We start from the raw sequence: 24,678 nt of genomic DNA on the forward strand, positions 1-24,678 counted from the left end.
ATTTGGACTCTTCCCTGTTGGGTCTTGAAATATCTTTTCCAAGAAATCTCCTTGTTCCCTCCTCAAGGTTGCCATGATCTTCCATATCATGGTATACTGCGAATGGGGCAATCAGAGTGTAAGGTCTTGATCATGTCTTTTTCTTGTTTTCTTTTCTGCTTGTGGGTTACCCAGTGTCATTTCCACACTGCTTCCTCTGGGATTCATGTGTGATACTGGGGCAATCCTTGCATGTTTGTTTTGAGTTAGTTCGTCAGTCCTCTAGATAGTTAGTGAAAAGGCCTTGATGTTCTTGGTAACCTTGGCAATTAACCAACAGTCCTATAGCAAATCTAGTGCTCAACTACATATTGGTACTTCTCTTTGAAGTATCCCCCCGCTCAAAATGCTTCAATGGTTTTCTATCATCTCCATTATCCCCCATCCATATCCAACATCCATCTCTCCTACCCTAGCTTATGCATCAGTATCTCTTTGAATCACTCCTCACCTTTAGCTTTAGGGATCCACAATCCTAGTCTTAGGGATCCACCAATACAAATCAATCCACCAAGCCTCATCTTTCGAGATCCACAATCCTAGTCCTAGGGATCTCCGAAACCCATCTTTCGCCAATCTGACTCTTTGAAATCCTATTGTATCAGCTTTATAATCCCCTCATCCATCTCCCTATCCTGGATTCCTATTTATAGCGCTCCGCTCCTTCATCCTCTGCAATCCCTAAGATCTTAAGCTTGCTTCCTCTTGTGCCTCTGATTCTCCCTTTATCATTCTCCCATAGTGAGAGTTTGAGCTAACTAAACCTCTTTTCTTAAGCCAATCTGAGTCTTCTTGCTCATCTCAAATTCTTGTACTTTTCAAAAAGTCGTCGAGCCTCACTTTCTCTCCCTGCTGCCTTCTTGAGGGGGCATCTTGCAATCCATTCTCTCATCTTCTGCTCTAGCCTTGGGCATCTTATTTTCTTACCTTTGATGCCATGACACTGGCAGCATCACATCAAAGAGGGGCAAAATGTAGACACCTAAAAACCTTTAGAAAATAAAGTATTTTTATTTTCTAAAAAATTCTTGATGACATCATCATTTATTAATTTATTTATTTATTTATTTTTATGCCATTAAATCCTTTTATCTTAATTAAAAATATTTAATTAAAGAATCCCTCCCAAAAATGTTTAAATCTTATTTAAACATTATTTCCTTATTTATTAATTATTTAATTAATAAATTGACCAAAAAACCCAAAATAAATTAAAAAATTATTTTTTGCCCAAAACTTGGCCAATTTTCTTAAGACCACTAACCTCTTCCAAAATCTTCTAATCATTCTTTAATTTTGATTAAAGGCTAATCTCATCATTTCCTACCCCTAATCCCAACTCAAAATATTTAATTAAGATTAAATATTAATCCTCATGCTTATTAAAAAAGTTTTAATAAATATCTCCTCAACCCAAACCCTTGAAATAAATAAAACTTTATTTATTTTCTAAAAATTTAATTTATCCTCATCCTAAGAAGTTCTAGACTCTTCTAGAAAGTCTTCATCCTCATTCTAGGAAATTCTAGACTATTCTAGAAAGTCTTTATCCTCATCCAAAGTCTAGACTCTTCTAGAAGATGTCTTTAAACCTAATCTTAATCCCCTCCTAACCTTGTCACATTCCCTAAAAATGGGTTAAGACTTACTAACCCAAGTCAAAGTTAACAAATATCTCCTCCTTCACCCACCTTCATTAAATGCCATCCACTTGTCTATCCCTAAGCTAATCCTAAACCATCCTAATCCATCCTCTAATCATTTGCACAAGCCTAAGCAAGCTTAAAACCTTCCTAATCAAGTCCAAGTCAAAATTGCTCTCATCTCCCTCAAAATATCTCAACCATAAAACTTTATGAAGCCCACTAGGCCATAAATGACTCTTCCAAGCCCTTTTATTGCTCTTACAAGCCATTATGAGGGTCTTTATGAAGATTTTATCCCTTGAGCCTCCTTTGTTGACTCATCCTTCCCCTTTCTTCCATCCTCTCACCATGTGACATGTGTCACTCCTTGATTGGTTGTAAGGAAGCACAATCCATGTGCTCTCCTCTCATGCAATCTGAGCCCTCAATCCCTCAAGCCTCTTGCCTATAAATTGGATCCTTCCCCTTTGCAAAATAACACAATCCATGAAGTAAAGTCATAATGCCATTTTAAGAAGCCATTTTACATCAAAACCATACACTCACACCCAAATTCCAACTCCATTTGAAGCCATTTTTGAAGCATAAGCTTGAGCATACATCCTATCTATTTAGACAAAGCCACTCAACAAGAGAGCTTCTCATTGAGAGAGTCCACTAATGGCTCATATCTCAATTGAGAGCTCATCTTAGTCTATCTTGAAGTTTATGAATTTTTTTTAGTTTGTAGAAACTTTATTTAAATTTGGTTTCTATTAGCATACTAACATTGCTCATATACAAATGCATGCTTGGATATTTTTGAAGATGAGGAATGAGAGAGGTTGTTAACTATAGAGGCAGTAGTGGAAAATTTCAAGAAGATTTTTGTGGAGGTTGTTGATGATGAAGACATCTAACAGGCCTTTAGGACAAAAGAAGCCCTATTAGAGTTGGACACCAAACTCGAAGATTTTGCAGACTCAAATTAAGGTGGACAACTACAAACAGAAGGTCAAGGACAAGTATGAGGCTTTAAATATTTTGGATGTAGCTAAGATTATTGAGATGGTAGAGAATTTCAAGGGCAAACATCCAAACATAGCTTTGGGATGAAGAAGAACAAAACCCAGATGCCAAAATTTCAATTTTGACACTTAGTAAAATTTTGAGATTCTGACCCTATCGACATCCACAGCTCCTCAGGTTCGTAGGTCTACAAATCTGCAATTTAGAGGTGTGGTAATAGTTAATTGCCAGTTCCAAAAATAGTGCCTTCCATGCATCAAGAATGCATTATGACAACAGTTTAACTTCGACACATGCCTAGTGAAGGACCAACTTTTATTTTTTACGCCTCCATGCACTTCCACTTTGACTGATGGCTTCCTCCTACTTTCTCTCTCATGCTTTCTCTATTTTTGACATGTAAAGGGCTCATGCATCCAATTAATGAATGAAATATGGATGGAGTCCTTCTAAGCACCAAATTAATTATTAGTCTGTATATATTTAGTTTGTTTTAATGTTTTAAAAGCATTTTATTGCATGAAGACATCTCTCACTCTCAACACAAATTTAAGAGACAATTTCTTGTAAATACCCCATTGTAAAATGTAACAAGGGCCGTCATTATTATGCAATAAAATTATGCTTTTGGTGCTCACATTTGGATTGTATTCATTCTTGCTTGAATGTGTGATTGTTTTGTGAATTATGTTCATGAGATTGTGATTGAGCCAAAGGTTTATTGCATTGTTTATGGTTGTGTAATCTTTTAGTTCTGGTGTTCGCTACAGATTTAAAAATTTCACTGACTTAATGAGCTTGAGAAAAGATCATCAAATTGTGTCTACATAGCCTTTTTTCTTGCATGAGCGCAATTTTCATGCCCTTGCAATTTGATGAAAGGTGAAATATCATACGATTGTTAAAGTTTCTCATCGACGAGTGGATTCTAGGAAGCATTGCTCATGTTTTCATTGGTTTCCTACTATTTTTTTTGAGAGTTTAACTCGCAACATGTTGCTTTCTGTACCTTATGTCCATTTAGGATTTCATTTTCAAGTTATTTCAATTTCATGTTATTTTCTTTGAGTTTGGTTTTTTTTTGCTAACCCCTTGTTAGAATAGGAACTCATTTTAGTTGCATTATTTGAATTGCATTCATTGAAAAACTAGAAAATACAAAAAATATTGTTCTTTTGTGTGTTATTTTGAGATAGAAAATAGATTTACTTCATTCCGAGATCATAGTAGAACCAAAAAAAGCCTCCTCAAGAACAATCACATTTATCTTCAACTGAGTGGATTTTGGTACATCGCAAGACAAATACTGAACCTTGGAGTTGATCATAAAAAGATTAGCTTTTCAAGAGAGGAATTGCGCAATGGATTCCTACTGTTGACGTCATGTAAAATGACCGCCCAACAAGGATAATGCCTTAGAGTTCATGGATAAATAAAATTCCATGAATCCTCCTTGACGTCCACTTCTTCCAAAACTTAGTCCAAAATTTGAATAATAAGACGGTGAACTTGATCCTGCACTTTGGATCTCAACTCTTGAACATGCATCTTTGATTCCCCCAACTTGTGACCCATACCCACAATCAGATTTTTGAAATATGAAACCATAAACCATCAAATTGGGAAACTATACATTAGGAAATGCCACCTATGAAATAAACTAATTCTGGACCAATTTTGGTTATGAGATTGGAACTTACAATCTAGAAATACATCATAGAACTACTAAACTTTGGAACCACAATAGTTCCATCAATATAATCTTCCTCAAGAGTAGCATCTTTATCATATGAGTCTATAGATTTTTCAATGCCAACTACCATGTTATCAATAAGATCCATGATTTTATGTTTGAATTTTATACAATCTGAAGTGCTATGCTTATTATTTCCATGATAAAAATAATAGGTTTCCAAAAAAGGATTTCCATATGAGGTAGTTTTTTGAAATGTGATGAGCTTATGATCAAGAAGTGCTTCTGAAATGACATCATAAGGATCTCCTAAAGGAGAAAACGTCTTGTCAAGGGTATTCCTAGGATCTTTTTGTTGTTCATCATCATCATGTTCAAAGATAGGTCCATCGTACAATTGGGGCATCAGCTCAAAAGAGGTATCACTTTCTTGCTCTCTATGAAGGTCTTTGGATCTAATGGAAGAAGTTGAATGATGCTTTGGAGAGATAGAGTGCTTAGACCTAGACGAAGAAGATGAATAATGTTTAGGTAAGATAGAGCATGCAGATCTATATGAAGTTGAATAATGTTTTGAAGAAAGTGACTCGTGTGCGTATAGAGGACTTGAGGAAAAGTTTTGTGATAATTGCATTCTTTCCTCCATATAGCTTAAGATTGCCCTCCAAACTTGATTCAAAAGCACTTAAGATGGAAGAAAAGCTAAATTGATGAGATAAGTGAGAAAATGTCGCCCGCGATCACAAGTTCATTGGTGGTAAGTAAAGCTCCTGTGATCTTGGTCGGAGAGGACTCAGAAATATATAATGTATCCCTGACAGAGTTTGTTCATGAAAGGGGCCATGTTCTATCATATATTTTTTAATTTAAGACTTGCATATATCCATGCTACGGTATCCATAAAAATACAAGTAAATCCATTCTATGAGATGGCAATCTCTGATATGAGATGAGTGTCAGCAATACAACACTCATAATGTTAAACTGAAACCAATTAAATATAGAAAGGGGAAATGATCTTCCACTTCTGACTTCCCTTAAACTAGGCAAGGGGCATCAAAGAATCAGATATTCAACCTTTCAAGAACCGATCTATCCCATTTCTCAACATTTTTTCTCATAATTCTTCCACTTGCCTTGAACCCATGAAAATACAATACCTTTACCTTCTTTAAAATAAAAAATCTGGGCTCACAACAATTTTAGCAAAATTTAGTGACACCAAGTGGCGAATAAAGACCACAATTCTTTGAACAGGCCTAAAAACACAATTTAAGAGGCATTTGGTTGCAGGCCCAATTTTAAAGCTTTTAAACATGCAATCTATGTTTAAATATTCGCGTGCATAAATTTATTTGTCAAAAGACAGACTTTGAATACACTGAAGCACCTAATCGCCCATGTGAAAAAAAGAAGCCAACTTTTACTTAGGGTTTTTCGATAGGAAATATGGATATGGTAGGGGTTATCATCAGGTTACTTGTATGTAGAATAGGACTCATTATTGAAATTACCATAATATTAGAGATATAAAAAATTATTATGCTAGGTTTCATTATAAAATTTGTATTACTGTTAGGGTTACAATATCCTTAAGGAATAATAGAGGGTTGGGAACAAAATTAAGATTTCAATTGACTTAGAGGTGAGATCATCGATAGGAACACTCAATTGAATTAGATTTTTAATCTTGGATACAATTCTGATTATACTTACATTTACGTTTTCAAATAGAGTTATGGTTAGGGTTAGGATAATTGTAATCAATTGTTGTAACATTATGATTGGGATCACAATAAGATTAAGGGATGATAGAGTTACAAAAATGATTAAACTTGTTGTAATAATAATTATTGTTTCCATCAAGCCAGTTCAAGAATAACATCAATACTCTATAAATAAGCGGTCATTCTCATCATTCAATTAAGACTCACTATCTATTTGTAAAAGATCTATCAAAACATAGAGTAAAAGAAAGAAAATACCCTTTTAACATTTTCTCGTCACATCAAAACAATGAATTATTTGACTGTGGAAAAGACATTCAATGTGACCAGACATACTAATGACAAAATAAAATTACATTCAAGTGTGAACATTAAATATAACAAGAAATAGAAATAATCATAAACATGACAAATTAAATAAATACTTTAAAATTTATTATTGATCTATATATCAAATTAAGATTTTTTAATAGACTGTATGTATTTACATTCAAGTTATATAAATGTATTATTTGTATTTTATATAATACTCAAAAATTCATTCAAATATTATGTGCATGGAACTAAGTAATGATTTATTTTCTATATATGGGTGCTTGCAAACAAATTATTAAAAATTGTGTATCTCTATTTCTAGGACATTACAAGCATTTCAAATGGATTACTCAATAGATCACTTCATTCAATTAAATGATGAATTGAAGAGAGATATATTAATGGCCCTAATAATTGATGCATGGCTATTTGGTTGAAGGATGGCCTATGACCCTTGTTCATTACACCCACATAGCATTTAGATTAGTGTCCACTTATGAACATTTTTTTATGATACTTTTTGAAAGTGATCCACAAACAACAATCTTGAACAATATTTTGTTTTAGGGTTGTAATAGATTGCTTGTATGAAGCCTTCCATGGCTCAGAAACACTAAACTCCTCACAATGCTTCTGTATGATGTCTTATCAACAATTTCAGCACCACCATCTCTACACAATGTAATTCCATGAGAAATTGGAGTAGAAAGAGGTTTACAATCAACCATATCAAACTTCTTCAATATATCTTTACATACTTTGTTTGGAAAATAAAAATGTCATCTTTACCTTGATAAACCTCTATGCCAAGTAAATACTTCATGAAACCTAATTCTTTCATCTCAAATTCAAGCATCATAGCAAATTTAAATTCAATCTTTCATCTTAGAAAAACTACCCATTTATATAACAAATCATCAACATACAAACTCACAATGAGAATATCATTACCTTCATATTTGTACACAAAAGGTTAGGTTCACTCTTGCTTCTTTGGAAGAAAGTCTTCTTAAAGTATCCATCAATCCTTGCATACCATGCACATGGTGATTTCTTGAGGCCATATAAAACCTTCTCCAACTTGTAGACATGATCTTCTTTTCCTTGAATTTCAAAACCTTGTGGCTATCCCACATATACTTCCTCTTCTAAGTACCCATTCAACAAGACACTTTTCACATCCATGTGATGAATACTCATTTTCTTCTTAGCTACATGAGACATTATCATCCTAATACTTTCTTGTTTTTCTACTAGTTCGAGATTTTTTTCATAATCAATGTCATACCTTTGAGTGAAACTGATAGAAAATAATCTTGCTTTGTATCTTTCAACACTATGATAACTATGTTGTCTCAATCTTCTTCTCATGTGGGAGATCCCATGTCTCATTCCTATGAATTGAATCCATATCTTCTTCCATTTCTTGCATTCAAACCTCATTAGTACATGCATCTTCACAACATGATGGTTCAAAATCACCTTTAGCGAATAATACAAAATTTACTGTCTCACCTATTGGATCTTCTTCATGTGCTTGATTTTGACACCTATAATAAATATCTCTTAATCTTCTTACATTTCATGTAGGACTTGGACTTGAGGATGGACTTGCACTTAAAATTGAAGAGGCAATGTTTGGTGGGCTTGGAGAGCTTGAAATAGGTCCATTAGCTAGTTGTTCATTATCATTATTGACAATAATAACATCATCCAAAACAAATTTAGGCTTTTGCATATGCTCTATCTTTCTTATTTTGAATTATATTAAGATTAATTGTGGAAATGGCTATATTTCTTATCAATTTTTTTTAACATAACAAATTTAATCTTTTTATGATCCTTGTAAAATAAGGGTAATTATATTCTCATGTGTAGATGTGCTTTAAATAAATGACCTTGGTGTAATAGTTATGATTATATAATATTATTTTCTTATGAAAGGTAAGGATTATGAACTTTTAAAATTTGTGCTTTAAAAATATAGAGAGAAATATAATAATGTTTATGTTTGTTATTGTTTTTTGATAATTCTTTAAGGTTTTGTCATACAAATAGTATTGTAGCTAGGTTTCTTCTATCGATGGTTATACGTGACATAAAAGGGAAACTATTGTTTCCTTAATTAGTTTTTAATTTTAATTTGTAGCTTACTTAATTGGCTAATAATTAATTATGAATGAAATATAATGTTTTGTTCATGTGAATAAAAATAAAAATTGCAACATTACTAACGTTTGTTTACATGTTGTTTGCATACATTCCATGCAAAGACATGACATGCAATATATAGCGATAGTGCCTCAAATTGGTTATTGATAAAAAGTATAAAAGATTGAATTAAAACTTGAATAGCATAAAAATTACATGATTATTAAGAAAATTTTATGAAACTAACATCAAGAGGGATAACTATTTAGTATTTTTTTGATATTTTTTCCCCAAGGCTATGGTAATGTTTCCCACTTTTTGGCCAAGTTTGACACTAAAGTAGATATTTTTAACAAAAACTTGATTTTAAAATGCATATTACTACAAAACTGTCAAGAATTTGATAATGATGTAAACTACTTCTTTTTAGATTCTTTAATGATGATGTAAACTAGTTCATTTTAGAAATTTCTATCTAGTTTCTAAAAGTATTTAAAAAAAAAAAAAACAAATTCAATTGAAGTCCTTTTTTCCATCTCCTTTGAGGACTAGTTTATATGAAAATCAACATTTTCAAAGAGTGACAAGTCGTTTGATCAAGATAACCTTTTAAAATAAAATGATAATGACAAAATTGTTTCAAGGATAGAATAGTAACATCAATATCTAGCAAGTTTAGTTGGTTTCATTTAATTTGAATAAAAAATATAGATTTTATTTAGTGACAAAGTGATGCTAATGATAACTTAGACATAACTTGGATTTTATCAATATAATTTAATTTATATTTATCAAAATGAATTAAATTACTTGATTTTTTAGAAAGGTAACACACATACCTTTGATGGACATATTTTTCAAAAAAAATATTTTCTCATTATCTATTTTTCCCGAAGCTTCAAATCCAAATTTGTGAAATGGTCAGATAACATATATTTAATAAAACTAAAAATTAAACATCATGATAAACAAAATATATACTAAAAATATAGTCATTGGAAAGCTTATTAAGAGTACAACAATTTTTTATATTTAGTTTTAAAATATGGACCTGTTTAGCCCTTGTTTAAGCCCTCAAAAGGGAAAAAATAGGCAGAAATATGAGTAAGTTTGTAAAATTTCAATTTTGGGACCTTCAAATGAAGGGGGCTTTGAATTAAGCCCTTGGAGAGGCATCAAACAAAGGGGATTCATTCAAATCCCCCTAAAGGGTTATTTGGGTGGCCCAATGGGGGTTCAAATAAAACCCCCTAGCCCACTTTTTGACCACCTAATGGCCCTAAAGGGTTCGAATGAACCCCCCTAGCCCACTTTTTTCCCACATATTGCCCCTAGGGTGGTTTGAACAAAGCCCCCTGGCCCACTTTTTAGCTATCAATTGGCCCTAGGGGCTTCACTTGAAGCTCCAAGGCTTTGTTGAAAGCCCCTATGGGAGTTGGCACAAGGGGCTTTGAATGAAGCCTAGGGCTTCAAACGAAGCCCATAGGGCCATGACTTTGAATTAAGCCCTAGGGGGGCTTCATTCAAAGCCACTAAAGGATTTATTTCCTACTTTTCATCTGATTTCTTCATGGTGAAAAGTGGGAAACATTATTGTGGCCTTACCTTGTATACTAAAGGGTCCTAATGAATCAAAGATAACATAAATGGTTTAGAGGAACCTTATGATACATTATGCATCCAACATGGTCCTAATGCATACTGATGCATCCTACAAAATATTGATGGGTCATAATGCATCCTAAATTTTCTTACAGTCTTTAATGTGTCCAATAATGCCTTAGGATCCCATCAAATCGAATAGGATACAAAATGGGTACTGATGGGTCCTAATGCATATAAAGAGTTGTTAATCATATTAAGAAGTCATTAATGGTCCTAAGATATATAATGCATGCCAAGACAAGGTCCTAGAATATATTATGATTTGCAAATGACTAGTAAGGGATTAATATGTTAATAGATTCTAAAGCATCATAGTTTTCATAAGGAAGTACAAAAATTTGTCTTAGGATACATAAAAGGTGATAAAGGGCCTTAAATATGTAACAGGTCCTAACAAATGGTAATTAAAAATATATGTAAAATTATAGCATCTAGACACAATTTATCTTAAAATCCATTGGTTGGTTTTATGGTTTTTATTTTGATTAAGGGTAAACCAAGTTTTTATAGGGGACCCTAAACTCCAAAAGTTTTATAACAACATATAAATGTTGAAGACCCAAAAAGAGATAAATCCCACTAGATTAGGTACACCCACTACTAGAAACCACACTAATAACTGTTAGTGTAAATAATTATTTATTATTTACACTTTACTTAAGTTTACTTAGGGTAATACATTATTTTATTATTTTTCATGTAGACACCTAGGAGTATGCGTACTCATATGAGTTGTCTTGTTGGCAACATAGGAGTCAGTAACTCATTTTAGCACATGGTGTCTACAACATAGGAATTTGTATAATCAATTGAGTTGTCATATAGACAACATAGTTGTTCACACTCTAATTAAGCACATGGTGTCTACAACATCTTTTTGCATGACACACCTATGTAAGCTTATCCTCTCATCATCACACTAACTTCTGTGTTCAATGGAGGATAATCCACTCTTTGTGGACATGTGCTTAGTTGTGAGGTTTATCATTTTGCTAAGTCCTAGTCATTCTAGAGGCCTTTATATATAGGCACTTCTAATGTACATGTACATCAATTCATTCTCATATTCTTATTATGATCATACATCATTTGGTTCATACTATGCTTTATTCTTGAGCTTCTTGATCTTGGCATCATTTTTCCCTAAGGAAAATTCTTACATGGTATTAGAGTCATAGGAGTGTCATTTCATAGCCATTGGAGACCATTTTTGCTTCACCTCTCAGAGGATCTTGATTTAGATCTAGAGTATCTATAGCTATTGGGAGCATCTAGAGCCAAAGAAAACTTCACCATTGCATCCAAAGTGTCGATTTTGTAAATTCTGACTATAAATTTGCCTACCTTAGGCTATAGTCAAATTTGAGGCAATTTTTTTTTTTTGCAAACTAACACCCAAAGGCTTGATTTACAGAATTGGTATGACCTTTTAGATCTATGAATTTAATTTTTTGGATCCACACTTTTATATTGCCTACATCTCTACATTTTTGGATTTGCATTTTGTTCTAATTTTTTTAAGCCTATTAGGCTTGTAGAGAAGGATTTTATTGCAGGAATCAAGTGGTCAAATCCCAGCACCCACAAATTCCACACAAACTAGCAAATCTCACACAAACTAGTGAATCCAAATTTTCGATGATATATTCCACTTAAACTGGTAGTTTCATACAAATCTTATAGATCACACATTTCGATGACTTCATATTACATAGCGGTTTCAAAGGGAACTAGCAATTTCTAAGCTACTATAAACACAACGACCCTTTATTTTTCAACAAAGCCTACACCTCATACTTGATTCATGTGGGATTGAATCCCACATTGCACCCACCGGCAATAACTTTGCTACCGGTACAGACATTTTCTCAATGCCATCTTCCACTATTCGCAATCAATGTCATGGTTGACATCACTTTGCCACATCCGTAGACAAGAGCCTACCACACATTGATCCCTGAATGCATCCTCCATGCAATGCTACATCACATCAACCTTCCCAATTAGTGTCATGAGTTCACTATGTCAAATCCATGTCAGTAGACATGTGTCTGACATGCTAGCAAGCCAAATTAGCATGTGTTGACATGTCAATTGTACATGACACATCAACATAGCTATATAGGCTATGTCATCATATGTACTACCACGTCACCTAGGGGCTCTTTTTTCACTAACATCAACTTTTCATGTTCTTAAATTTGATGACCTTTTGATCATCACCAGTAGGCCATATTGCACTACCACAATGGCCAATTGGACACCAAATTTAACCTTGTAATTTTCTGAGCAGATCCCTCACCATATGTAGTTTTGATTTGATAGTCCAACTTCAGGAAGCCATATCTTAGTCATCCGGACTCCAAATTAGGTGCAATTTTTTAAATTTTGGTTAGAATTTCCTAAAAAATTTATTGGTGCTATTATTTCTAGTTTCGGTGCATGGATTTGTTAGAAAAATTAGTTTTTGGTGACTGTACCTATCCAATCCTACATTTTTCAACTTCAAATGCTCCATACGAGTTTATTTGGACACATATTTAGGTTCCATATTTTTGAAAGTGAATAATTTTTTGTTTACTTTCTATATCTACATGTTGCAACAGATCTTTGTACAACACTTTCTCATTGAATATGTCATCCCTGCTTCTTACAATTTTGAAAATCTAAAAACCTATAACCAAATTCATCAATGCCATATCCAACAAATACACATTTTTTTGACTTAGTTTCTAACTTGGTTCTATTTTCAGAATCTATATGAGCAAATGCTTCATAGCCAAAGGTTTCGAATAACTCACCTTCTTACTAGTCCATGCTTCCTCTGAAATACCACAACCCAAAGGAGTAGAGGGACCTTTATTTATCAAATATGCAACAGTATTGATAGCCTCCACCCACATGTTTAATGACAACCCTGTATACAACTTCATGCTTCTTGCACACTCCATTATTGTCCTATTCATGCTATGTTCAATGACTCCATTTTCCTATGGAGTCCTTGGAATAGTTTTCTTTATTTCTATAGGCTTGTGTGTAAATAAATACCACTTTCAGTAATAGGTCCTTTTTTACATTGTAATAAAATTGTTGTACATCTAAGCTACAGTGCTTAGTACCAGATTTTAACTCCAAGAGGGTGTTGTAAATAAAAAAATCAAAATTCCACTTAGGCCTAAATTAGCAAGTGGCTATTGTAATTGCACTAAGTATAAAGTGACAAATCATACATTAGGGGGGTGGGTGGTTCATTGAGTTTTTTCATTTTGGGGGGTGCATATATTTATTGATCTATGGAGTCATGTCACAAGTGTCAATTTGATTTAAAATTGAAGTTGAAAAAAAAGAACTACTACAAATGGAGTGCCTTGATGATTGATCATCTAAGAGAGCATAAGGAAGTATTTCCTTTTCTATGTTCTAAAGAACTGCCCTCTTACACTAATCAGCCACCTATTAACATAATTATGTCAGTAATTTTTTCAATATCAGTTATGATTGCTTTGATATCCTTGGAAAGATCAATGAACCTTATTATCTTTAGATGACTCTTTGGAAAGAATATGGATATCCAACAATCCCTCCATTCCTAGAGGACATTCTACCTCTAGTCACTCTAGTTATGGTACCTACAACTCTAGTTGAGATCCTACCTCCTGATACTCCTACTACTTCTACTGATCTAGTTCTAGCTATAGATGCTCTTGATTCAGTGCAACAGGAAACAAAATGTCTTCCTATTTCAGCTTCATGGGATGACTTACTTCCAAACATCACAGTGTTACTTGTAAAGTTTTGCATTGAAGATATGGGAGACATTATTGATGGCATCCATCTACTCTTTGTTGAGCATACTTCTTCTTCACTTGTTGCAAGGGAACACTCTGACCCTCAACCACTTGAGCTTTCTTTTGAGACTGACATGATTGTGGAAACTTCTTTATAGCAGATGGAGAAGGACTCTTTTACTTCAGAGGAGACATCTTAGTCATCATTGAGGGGAGGCTACATTTCTTTTCTTCCCATATTTTCCTAAATGGATGATTCCTTGTCTTTGGAGATTGATTCAATTGCATACATGGACATGTTACCTTTTTTGCCACCTTCTTTTGGGCATCCGCCCAATTGGTTTGTGGCACCTACATTCATGAAGGACTTGTTGACATATGAGCAGGCTTCAGAGGTAGCATCCACACCATACTACCTATGGATCCTTCTTCTAGCTTCTTGTCCATAGTGGGAAGCATATTTGTACCTATACTTGGTGTATCTTCTTCCTAAAGGGAGAAAAAAATTTGTCGGCATTGAGTTTTCTTTTGTTTCCAAGAACTCATCATTATGAGATCCTTCACTAGGTGGGGATTTCATGGAGGGATTCTCTATTGTATATGCATGATGTTAATGGGGGGTCTTGTTTACTCCCTCCATACATGCATCTTTCTTTATTATACTTATCTCTCTTTTTGGGGGAGGGTTTTTCCCATGAGGTCTTCCCTCCTTCTCCATTTTTAGAGAGATTTAATTGCATTGCATTGTATGTAGATCATTGTATTTTTACATGGGTACCTAACATGGCCTAGTAACTAGGAACCATCATAGCTTTTGTAAGCTAAAGTGTATTCCCCTTAGTTGCACTTAAGGGAGGGTGTTAGTGTAAATAATTAATTATTATTTACACTTTACTTAAGTTTTCTTAGGTTAATGTATTATTTTATTATTTTTCATGTAGACACCTAGGAGTATGCGTACTCATACGAGTTGTCTTTTTGACAACATAGGATTTATCAACTCATTTTAGCACATGGTGTCTACAACATAGGAGTTTGCATAATCAACTGAGTTGTTATGTAGACAACATAGTTATTTGCACTCTAATTAAGCACATGGTGTCTACAACATCTTTTTATGTGACACACCTATGTAAGCTTATCCTCTCATCATTGCAATAACTTCTATGCTCAATGGAGGATAATCTACTCTTGGTGGACATGTGCTTAGTTGTGAGGCCTATCATTTTGCTAACTCCTAGTCATTAGAGGCCTTTATATGCAGGCACTTCTAGTTTACATGTACATCAATTCATTCTCATATTGTTATTATGATCATACATCATTTGGTCCATACTATGCTTTTTTCTTGAGTTTCTTGATCTTGGTGTCATTTTTCCCTAAGGAAAATTCTTACAATAACCAAAACACAACACTAATAGAAAAATATTAGAAAATGAACAATAGATAATCAGAAGAAAAAAATAGAGATAGCTAGTGAGGAAGTTTATGAAAATTCCTCCACCTTCTACTTTAGCACTTTTTGAGTGACATTGATTTTTCAGTCACCTCCTTGATTTTATTTTTGTCATTATGAGGACTACTCTATTGATTATTATTGGTACTGGAATAAGTATGTTTACCAAGTACTACTTCCTTGGAAACCTTCTCATGTTCATCAAGGTCAAGCACAAAGAAAAGCTTCTGATTACTATTCAACTTTTCCCAATAGTTTGTGAAGGATTTGAAAAATACAAATCGACAAAGCCTGAAGAATACCTACATGTAAAAACCTATCTCAGAGAAGAAAAAGACAAGAAGAGGCAAGGGTTTTCTCTAAAAACATGCAAATTATATTCTCAAAAATGAAAATGATGTTAGATAATTACAAATGATCTATCCTTATAGAAGGAGATTGAAACTCGAAAAGGTAACCTAAAATGTAAATGCTATTTAATAATTACTAATTAATTATTAAATGAGAATGAAAAAGGTGGATAAGATGAAATCATAAGAAGGGAGTAAAACACATTCAATAAATTAATGATTTACTCTAAGAGCCCCCTTAAGATGAGCAACAATGCAACAACAAACAATGTAGAACAAGCAAGGAAACTACAATGCAATTTAGAAAGAAAACTTGGGTCCCAACAATAAGGCTTGATGAGGCACCCAATCACAACCAAATCTTTATGAAATGGAGAACTAGAGAAAACCCAGTGGGTAAAAGTCTACTCCAAAAAGAGATAGAAAAAAGATACACAAATGAAACATTTTAAGAGAATCTCTTAAGACCATAAGTACAATGAAAGCCTCCATGATAGAAGATTGAAACTTCACCACCTACTCCCTCTCACCCTCTCTCCTATCCCATCCCCTACTCTCTATATCTCTCACACACACTCCCATACCCCCCTCTCTCTCTCTCCCTCTCCCACTCCCTCTCCCACTACCTACTCTCTCTCTCTCTCTCTCTCTCTCTCCCCTACTCTCTCTCAGTCTCCCTCTCCCATCACCTACTCTCTTTCCCATCCCCTACTCTCTCTCTCTCACTCTCCTTCTCCCACTACCTACTCTCTCTCCCACTCTCTCTCATCCCCTACTCTCTCTCTCTCTCCTCTCCCATCCCCTACTCTCTCTCTCATAGATATACACTCCCATCCCCCCTCTCTCCCTCTCCCTCTACCACTCCCTCTACCACCACCTACTCTCTCTCACTCACTCACTCTCTCCCATCCCCTACTCTCTCTCTCTCTTACACACACTCCCATCCCCCCATCTCTCTTGCTCTCCCTCTCCCACTCTCTCTACCACCACTACTCTCTCTCTATCTATCTCCCTCTCCCACTCCCTCTTCTGTCACATACTCCCTCTCCCATCCCCTACTCTCTCTCTCTCTCTCTCTCTCTCTCGATCTCCCTCTCCCATTGCCTACTCCCTCTCTCTGACTCTCTCTCTCCCATCCCCTACTCTCTCTCATTTTCCCACCCCCTACTCTCTCTCAATCTCTCTTTCAACCTCTCTCTCCCATCCCCTACTCTCTCTCAAGCTATTCTCTCTCACTTTCTCTCTCTCCTCACCCATCCCCTACTCTCTTTCTCATAGTTACACACTCCCATCCCCCCTCTCAGTCTCCCTCTCCCCACTCCCTCTCCCACCACCTACTCTCTCTCACTCTCTCTCCCATCCCCTACTCTCTCTCTTACACATAATCCCATCCCCCCTCTCCCTCTCTTGCTCTCCCTCTGCCACTCCCTCACCCACCGCTACTCTCTCTCTATCTATCTCCCTCTCCCACTCCCTCTCCCATTGCCTACTCTCTCTCCCATCCCTTACTCTCTCTCTCTCTTTCTCTCCCTCTCCCACCACCTACTCTCTCTCACTCTCTCCCATCCCCAACTCTCTCTCACAGACACACACTCCCATCCCCCCCTCTCTCTTGCTCTCCCTCTCCCACTCCCTCTCCCACTGCCTACTCTCTCTCTCTCTCTCTCTCTGCCATCATCTACTCTCTCTCTCTTACACACACTCCCATCCCCCTCTCTCTCGCTCTCCCTCTCCCACTCCCTCTCCCATTACTACTCTCTCTCTATCTATATCCCTCTCCCACTCTCTCTCCCATCACCTACTCTCTCTCCCATCCCCTACTCTCTCTCTTGCATGTGCTTTCCCTCTCCCACTCCCTCTCCCATCACCTACTCTCTCTCTCTCTCTCTCTCTCTCTCTCTCTCTCTCTCTCTCTCTCTCTCTCCCATACCCTACTCTCTTTCTCGCTCTCCCACTCCCTCTCTCACTACCTAATCTCTCTCTCACTCACTCTCCCTCTCCCACTACCTACTCTCTCTCACTCTCTCTCTCTCACTCTCTCTCTCTCTCACTCTCTCTCTCTCTCTCTCATCCCCTACTCTCTCTCTCACTCTCTCCCTCTTTACTCTCTCTCCCATGCCCTGCTCTCACTCTCTCCCTCTCCCATCCTGTACTCTCTCTACCACCCCCACTCTATCTCACACTCTCACACTCTTTCCCATTCCCTACTCTCTCTCTCTCTCTCTCTCTCTCTCTTGCACACACTCCCATCCCCCCTCTCTCTCTTCCACTCCCTCTCCCATTTCCTACTCTCCCTCTCCCATCCCCTACTCTCTCTTTCACAAACACACACTCTCATCCCCCCTCTCTCTCCTCTCCTGTCCCCTACTATCTCTCTCTCACAAACACACTCCTATCTTCCTCTCTTTCTCTCTCTCATTCTCCCACTCCCACTTCCTCTCTCACTACCTACTCTCTCTCTCTCCCATCCCCTACTCTCACTCCCTCTCTCTCTCATCTTGTACTCTCTCTTTGCCACCTCCTATTCTCTCTCTCACACTCTCACAATCTCTTCCATCCCATACTCTCTCTCTCTTACACACTCCCATCCCCTATCTCTCTCCCTCCCCACTGCCTACTCTCTCTTTGACACACACTCTCTCTCCCATCCCCTACTCTCTCTCTTGGGCTACTCTCTCTCCCCTCTCCCATATCCTACTCTCTCTCTTTCACACACACACACACTCCCATCCCCCCTCTCTCTCCTCTCCCCTCCCCTACTCTCTAGATATCTCACATGCATACTCCCATCCCCCTCTCTCTCTTTCCCTCTCCCTCTTCCACTGCCTACTCTCTCTCTCTCTCTCTCTCTCTCTCTCTCTCTCTCTCTCTCTCTCTCATCCCCTACTCTCACTATCTCTCTCCCATCCCATATACTCTCTATCTATCACCCCTACTCTCTCTCTCTTACACACACTCCCATCCCCCCTCTCTCTCTCCCTTTTCCACTCCCTTTCCCATCTCCTACTCTCTCTCCCATCCCCTACTCTCTCTCCCCTCTCACATCCCATACTCTCTCTCTTTCACACACACGCACACACACTCCCATACCCTCTCTCTCTCTCTCTCCCCTCTCACATCCCCTACTCTCTCTCTCACACACTCCCATCCTCCTCTCTCTCACTCTACCTCTCCTACTCCCTCTCCCACTACCTACTCTCTCTCCCATCCCCTACTCTCACTATCTCTCTCTACCACCCCCTAGTCTCTCTCTCACACTCTCTCTCTTAAATACACTCCCATCCCCCCTCTCCCTCTCTCCCTCTCCCATTCCCTCTCCCACCACCTACTCTCTCTCTCACACACTCTCTCCCATTCCCTATCTCTCTCTTAGGCTACTGTCTCTCTCTCTCTCCCCTATCCCACCCCCTACTCTCTCTTTCACACACATACTTCCATCCCCCCTCTCTCTCCTCTCCCATCCTCTACTCTCTCTCTCTTTCTCTCTCTCTCTCACACAGACACTCCCATATCCTCCTCTCTCTCTCTCCTTCTCCCACTCCCTCTCCCACCACCTACTTTCTCTCTCACTCTCACTCTCCCTCTCCACTCTCTCTCTCCCATCCCCTACTCTCTCTCTTACATGCACTCCCATCCCCCCTCTCTCTCCCTCTCCCACTCCCTCTCTCACCACCTACTCTCTCTCTCTTCCATCCCCTACTCTCTCTCCCCTCTCCCATCCCCCCCTCTCTCCTCTCTCTCTCTCTCTCTCTCTCTCTCTCTCTCTCTCTCTCTCTCCACCTCCCTCTCACCCTCCCTCCATCTCCCACTCCCTCTCCCACCACATACTTTCTCTCATTCTATCTCTCTCCCTCTCTACTCTCTCTCCCATCCCCTACTCTCTCTCTGCCACCCCTACTATCTCACACTTCCTCTCTCTCTCTCTCTCTCTCTCTCTCTCTCTCTCTCACTCTCTCTCTCTCTCTCTCTCTCTCTCTCTCTCTCTCTCACACACACACACACACACACTCCCATCACCCCTCTCCCCTCTCTCTCTCACTCTCACTCTACTTCTCTCCTTCCCTCTCTATTGAAATTTAGGTCTTAATAGTGCATGCACACAGAAGTGCACATGTGCTATTAAGACCCAAATTTTAAAAACTTCAAATAGCGAGCACCTGCTATAGTGCACACATGTTATTAAAAGCTTTACATTCTACCAAGCCTAAGCTTTACATTCTACCAAGCCTAAGGCTTGGTTTTGCCTTGGGTATCCAACCCAAAGGTTTGGAGTATCTAAACTAGTCTGAGATGTGTTTTTCTGCAAACATACAAAAGATGATTGATTTTTCTTGTGTGCTCTGCTTCGAGTTTCCTAGTGGTTGAGCATCAATAAAATTAGGTTACATAAAATTGTAGATCTTTGTGTTAGCTATATAACCATATAATTTATTTTTTATTTGAACTATTTCAAGCCTTTTAACTATAATTTATTTTGAATGTATGTTCATTTTTTGTCAAAAATCAACATGTACTAATTGTGCTATAGATTTTAAATCATTCATCGAATTTTGCAACAACTTAATTTTTTAGAAATTAGACTCCATTCTACACACTTTGAAAAAAAGAAGCTTAAATTAAAAAATTCATTAAAAAAATACACATTGAAAAATTACCTTAAAAATTTGGGATAAACTACATAGTTTTAGGTAACTTTGGACCAGAGCAATTAAAGAATTTTTTTTAAAAAGTTAAAATTTTAGGGGGGCCACACTTTGTACTATGTTATGTTTTTTTCTAAATAAACAGTACCACTTTCTATGGCCCCCTTTTTTGAGGACCTAAAACTAAACCATTTTGAAAAAAAATTAGTAGTTTCGAAACTAGATTCAAAGTACTACTACTTTTGTTTTTGTCATATTGTAAAATTTTGAGCATAACTATCTTCAAATTCTTGTTGAAGTTCAAAAATTGTTGACTTCAAAAAAAACGTGTCCACTTATACCCCCCTTTTGGCACCACAGCTTGGTGCACTTACCCAAATACCTAGTACAAAATACTAGTAAAATGACATAGAATCTAAAAAGTGCTCAAGAAGAGATTTTTGACACTTTTTCTAGATCAAAAAATGGTGCTATAATGAAGAATTTATGTCCCCAAGAAGATAGAAGCCATAAACAAACTTCAAGCACAATAACAAGTATCAAACTAGAAAAAATTCTCTAAATTTCCTATTCCATCATCTCTATCTCAAAACTAGCTTTTCAATGCTTCTTTTAGATCAGAAAATACCCCTATAAGCTCAAGATATCACAAAAAGAAAACAAGGCCCCCAAAATGCATGAAAATAGAATTTAAAATAATAATAATAAATATTTTTTTTTAGGCAAGAGCCTACAATACAACGGTAAATTGTGAGCCTCTTATTGAAGAGGTCTTGGGTTCGAATCTACTCACACTTAACAAATAATAATAAACACAATAATTAATCTTGGTTTCGGCCTCTTACCCATCAAAGAATAATAATAATAATAATTTTTTTAACAAAATACTGCTCACGATGGAGGTGGTAGGCTAAAATGAAGGGTCAAAGAGGCATGGAGGTAGGGCTACAGTAGTGTGTGGCAGCAGCGCAACGATTGCAAGGGAGTGTCGACAACATTTGGGAGGCCATGCCGAGATATTTTGATAGTAGGCAGAAATTGCTAAGCAGTGACCAAAATAGTTCAACGATGACTAGAAACTTGCTATGGGGTTGGAGAATAGAAAAGGGTGGCCAAAATTAATGATCACTATGGTTAAAAGGAAATGCCACGTATTTTTCTAAACCATAGCATATTTTCTATAAACAATTACATCATAATGTGTGCAAAGGGTCATATGATCCTATTGGGCAAAAACAATTTTCCTCCCAGATTAATGTTGTCCAAAATGAATGAACTTTATATGAAAATGAGAGTTTTGACACTTTCTAAATTCAACAGTGAAGTCTTTTTGGCCTCAAAGTGCTCCAAAAATTAGAGACCTCCCTTTTTTCATAGAAAAATACTCAAAAAATGTTAGATCTGATTTGTCAAACCCTCATTCTTTTTTTTCTCCAAATATAGAACAAGCTACAATAGATTTGGCTCTAATACCATGAAGGATTTTAGCAATACAAATCCATAAAGCCCGAAGAATACCTACATGTAAAAACTTGTGTCAGAGAAGAAAAAGACAAGAAGAGGCAAGGGTTTTCTCTAAAAATATGCAAATTGTATTCTTAGAAATTAAAAAGATGTAAGATAATTACAAATGATCTATCCTTATAGAAGGAGATCAAAACTCAAAAAGGGTAATCTAAAAGGTAAATGGTATTTAATAAATACTGATTAATTATTAAATGTGAATACAAAAGGTGCATAAAGTGAAATCTTAAGAAGGGAGTAAAGCGCATTTAATAAATTAAATTAAATTAACACTTTACTCTAAAAGTTTGTTCATGCTTTCCACTATGGCTTCAATAAGGCATTGAAAGATAAAATGTTCCCCTTTTCCTTGGAATCCTCATTGTTTTCTTTGTGCTCACTTTCTCTGTTAGGCTTTGAGATGAGTTCATAATATTTAACCTTAAAAAAAATTCCTTTTAGTTGTTTTAGGGGCAGAGGACTCTAACTTAGCTAAAATTCATTTCCCAATCCCTTTATTTTTCTCGAGGCCCTCCAAATTACCATTCTTCTCTATAACTTTCCTTGGGACAAGATCAAGAACAAACTTCTTACCATAGCTACAAATTATCCTCATGAGGCTTTCATGTAAAATATGTTTATTAGGCTTGTTCGAAGGAATTTATTGGTATGAGAGAGGGAACACAAAAGGTAAAAGTGGAAAGAAACTCTTTTTTATACATAAAATGATTAAGAAAAACAAAGTGGTATGTGTGTGCCCTATCATACCTACTATCCAAAGACAAATACTCTGTCACAATAATCAAAACTAGTTCCCATCAAAGTGTAATTAAAGAAACTATTTAAACTCCGCCCTTCTCCTCAACCATTTCACCATCTTCTCTCTTTGAATAAATCCTGACAACAAGCTCATAATATTTTGTATCTTAGATGAAAAGATTACTTGTAGTATTAAGGCTTGTAATCTTAGCCATGATGTCCACATTGAGTTACAACTTTCTACAACCTAGGATCACTACACCATCTTTCAAGTCTTTAAGAAATCTATTTATAATATTTGGCATAGCCTCTTCCATTCTCTCCATATATGGAATTGACCCACCTTCCTCTAGTTTCTCCCACACTTCCTTGTCCTTATAACATTTATCACAATAATTTAGTATAATTATTTTACTATTCTTCTCCTATTAATCAAATAAATATTTATTATTAATTTAATTAATTTTCTTTTAATATTTAAATGAAAAATTATCATTTAGTTTTCAATATTTTATCTTCTTTTAACATTGACTAAATTAATATGTTATTTATTTAATTATTTAATTATCCTTTTATTTCTAACCTACGCCTTTCAACTTTTTGGCATAAATCACAACTCTTATCCTTTTGCTTCTAATCTAAGCCCTTCAACTTGTTGCCATAAATCACAACTCTTAATTCTTGATTTCACTATCATTTCTTCACCTATCTAAGTTCATTGAATTCAAATTGTTTAACCTAAAACTTGTTATTTTTCAATTTTAAATAAACCTCTTAATCTTATTACTTGTCACCTCTCCTCTTTCTTAATATTTTAACTTCTTAATCTTCGCCCTTGGTTCTTCTCATACTTTTATTTAAAAGAATATCTTACATCTTTATCTAGCCTAAGGTAACCAATAAATCAACTACACTTGTAGTTTAGGTAAACCTTTTATTAATTGTTCACTTGCTATCATTTTACAATCATATCAATAACCAACACTCCATTCCATTTTACAATCATATCAATAACGAACACTCCATTCCATTTTTATAAGTTCATGACCATATTACTTAGTTAAAGGGAAAATTTTTTTAAAACTTTAAAATAGAAGAACAAAAATCAACTATTAAAAAAACATTAATTTTGAAAAGAAAAATCTTAATGTTTTACGTAGAGGAGAATAACAGTTCACATAGGAGTGAAGTTAAGGTTTTTGTCTGCGCAATTCGCTTACTACAGAAAGATAATAAAGAAGATTCACACGCGGCAGGAAAAGAGTGAGAAGGGTAGAAGAAGATCAACGAAGGGCCAAGAATGAGGTTTCCAAATTCAAATCCATCATTGAAGCCAGTGTCAGTTCGATTTCAATTAGGGTTGCCTACAATTTCCTGACAAGTCCATATTTGGCAGAGAGTTTCCAAAGTGCAAAGGAGAACATAGATTTTTGTGTAGAAGTATTTTGAATCCAGATTTGGAGTTTATATTACTTACTTGGTGTTATTGGAGTGGGACACTATTGCAAGTATCATGGGCAGTGATTAAGGTTCGGCAAGGGGAGGAATAGATAGTTCAAGCTCAGCAAAATATATAAATACGTATAGCGTTTACAATCAATAACAGAAATGACTTTCCTCTCTAATCTATCTACAATCAACTTTACTTTATAATATCACAGATTTGTGAAAATTTGGTGGGAAAAATTCTATTTGTCGATTATCTAAGAAAAACAAGCCCAATTGCATTTGTTGATTCATTGCTAGGGTAGAGTCAGTTTTGCTTGAGATCAAAACCTATAGATTTGTAAGGCAATATTCTCAGACATAATGGTGCAGAATAGGAAAAGGAAAAGGACCAGAAAGATCAAGTGGTTTGATTTGCAAAAGGGTTATGGATTCATTAACCCTGATGATGGAAGCAAAGATATTTTCAAGACATCGACTTGCTCTAAT

Source organism: Cupressus sempervirens, chromosome 10, assembly GCF_028749045.1.
Source record: "Cupressus sempervirens isolate cs-2001-9-10 chromosome 10, ASM2874904v1, whole genome shotgun sequence".
In the NCBI taxonomy this organism is placed as follows: Eukaryota; Viridiplantae; Streptophyta; class Pinopsida; order Cupressales; family Cupressaceae; genus Cupressus; species Cupressus sempervirens.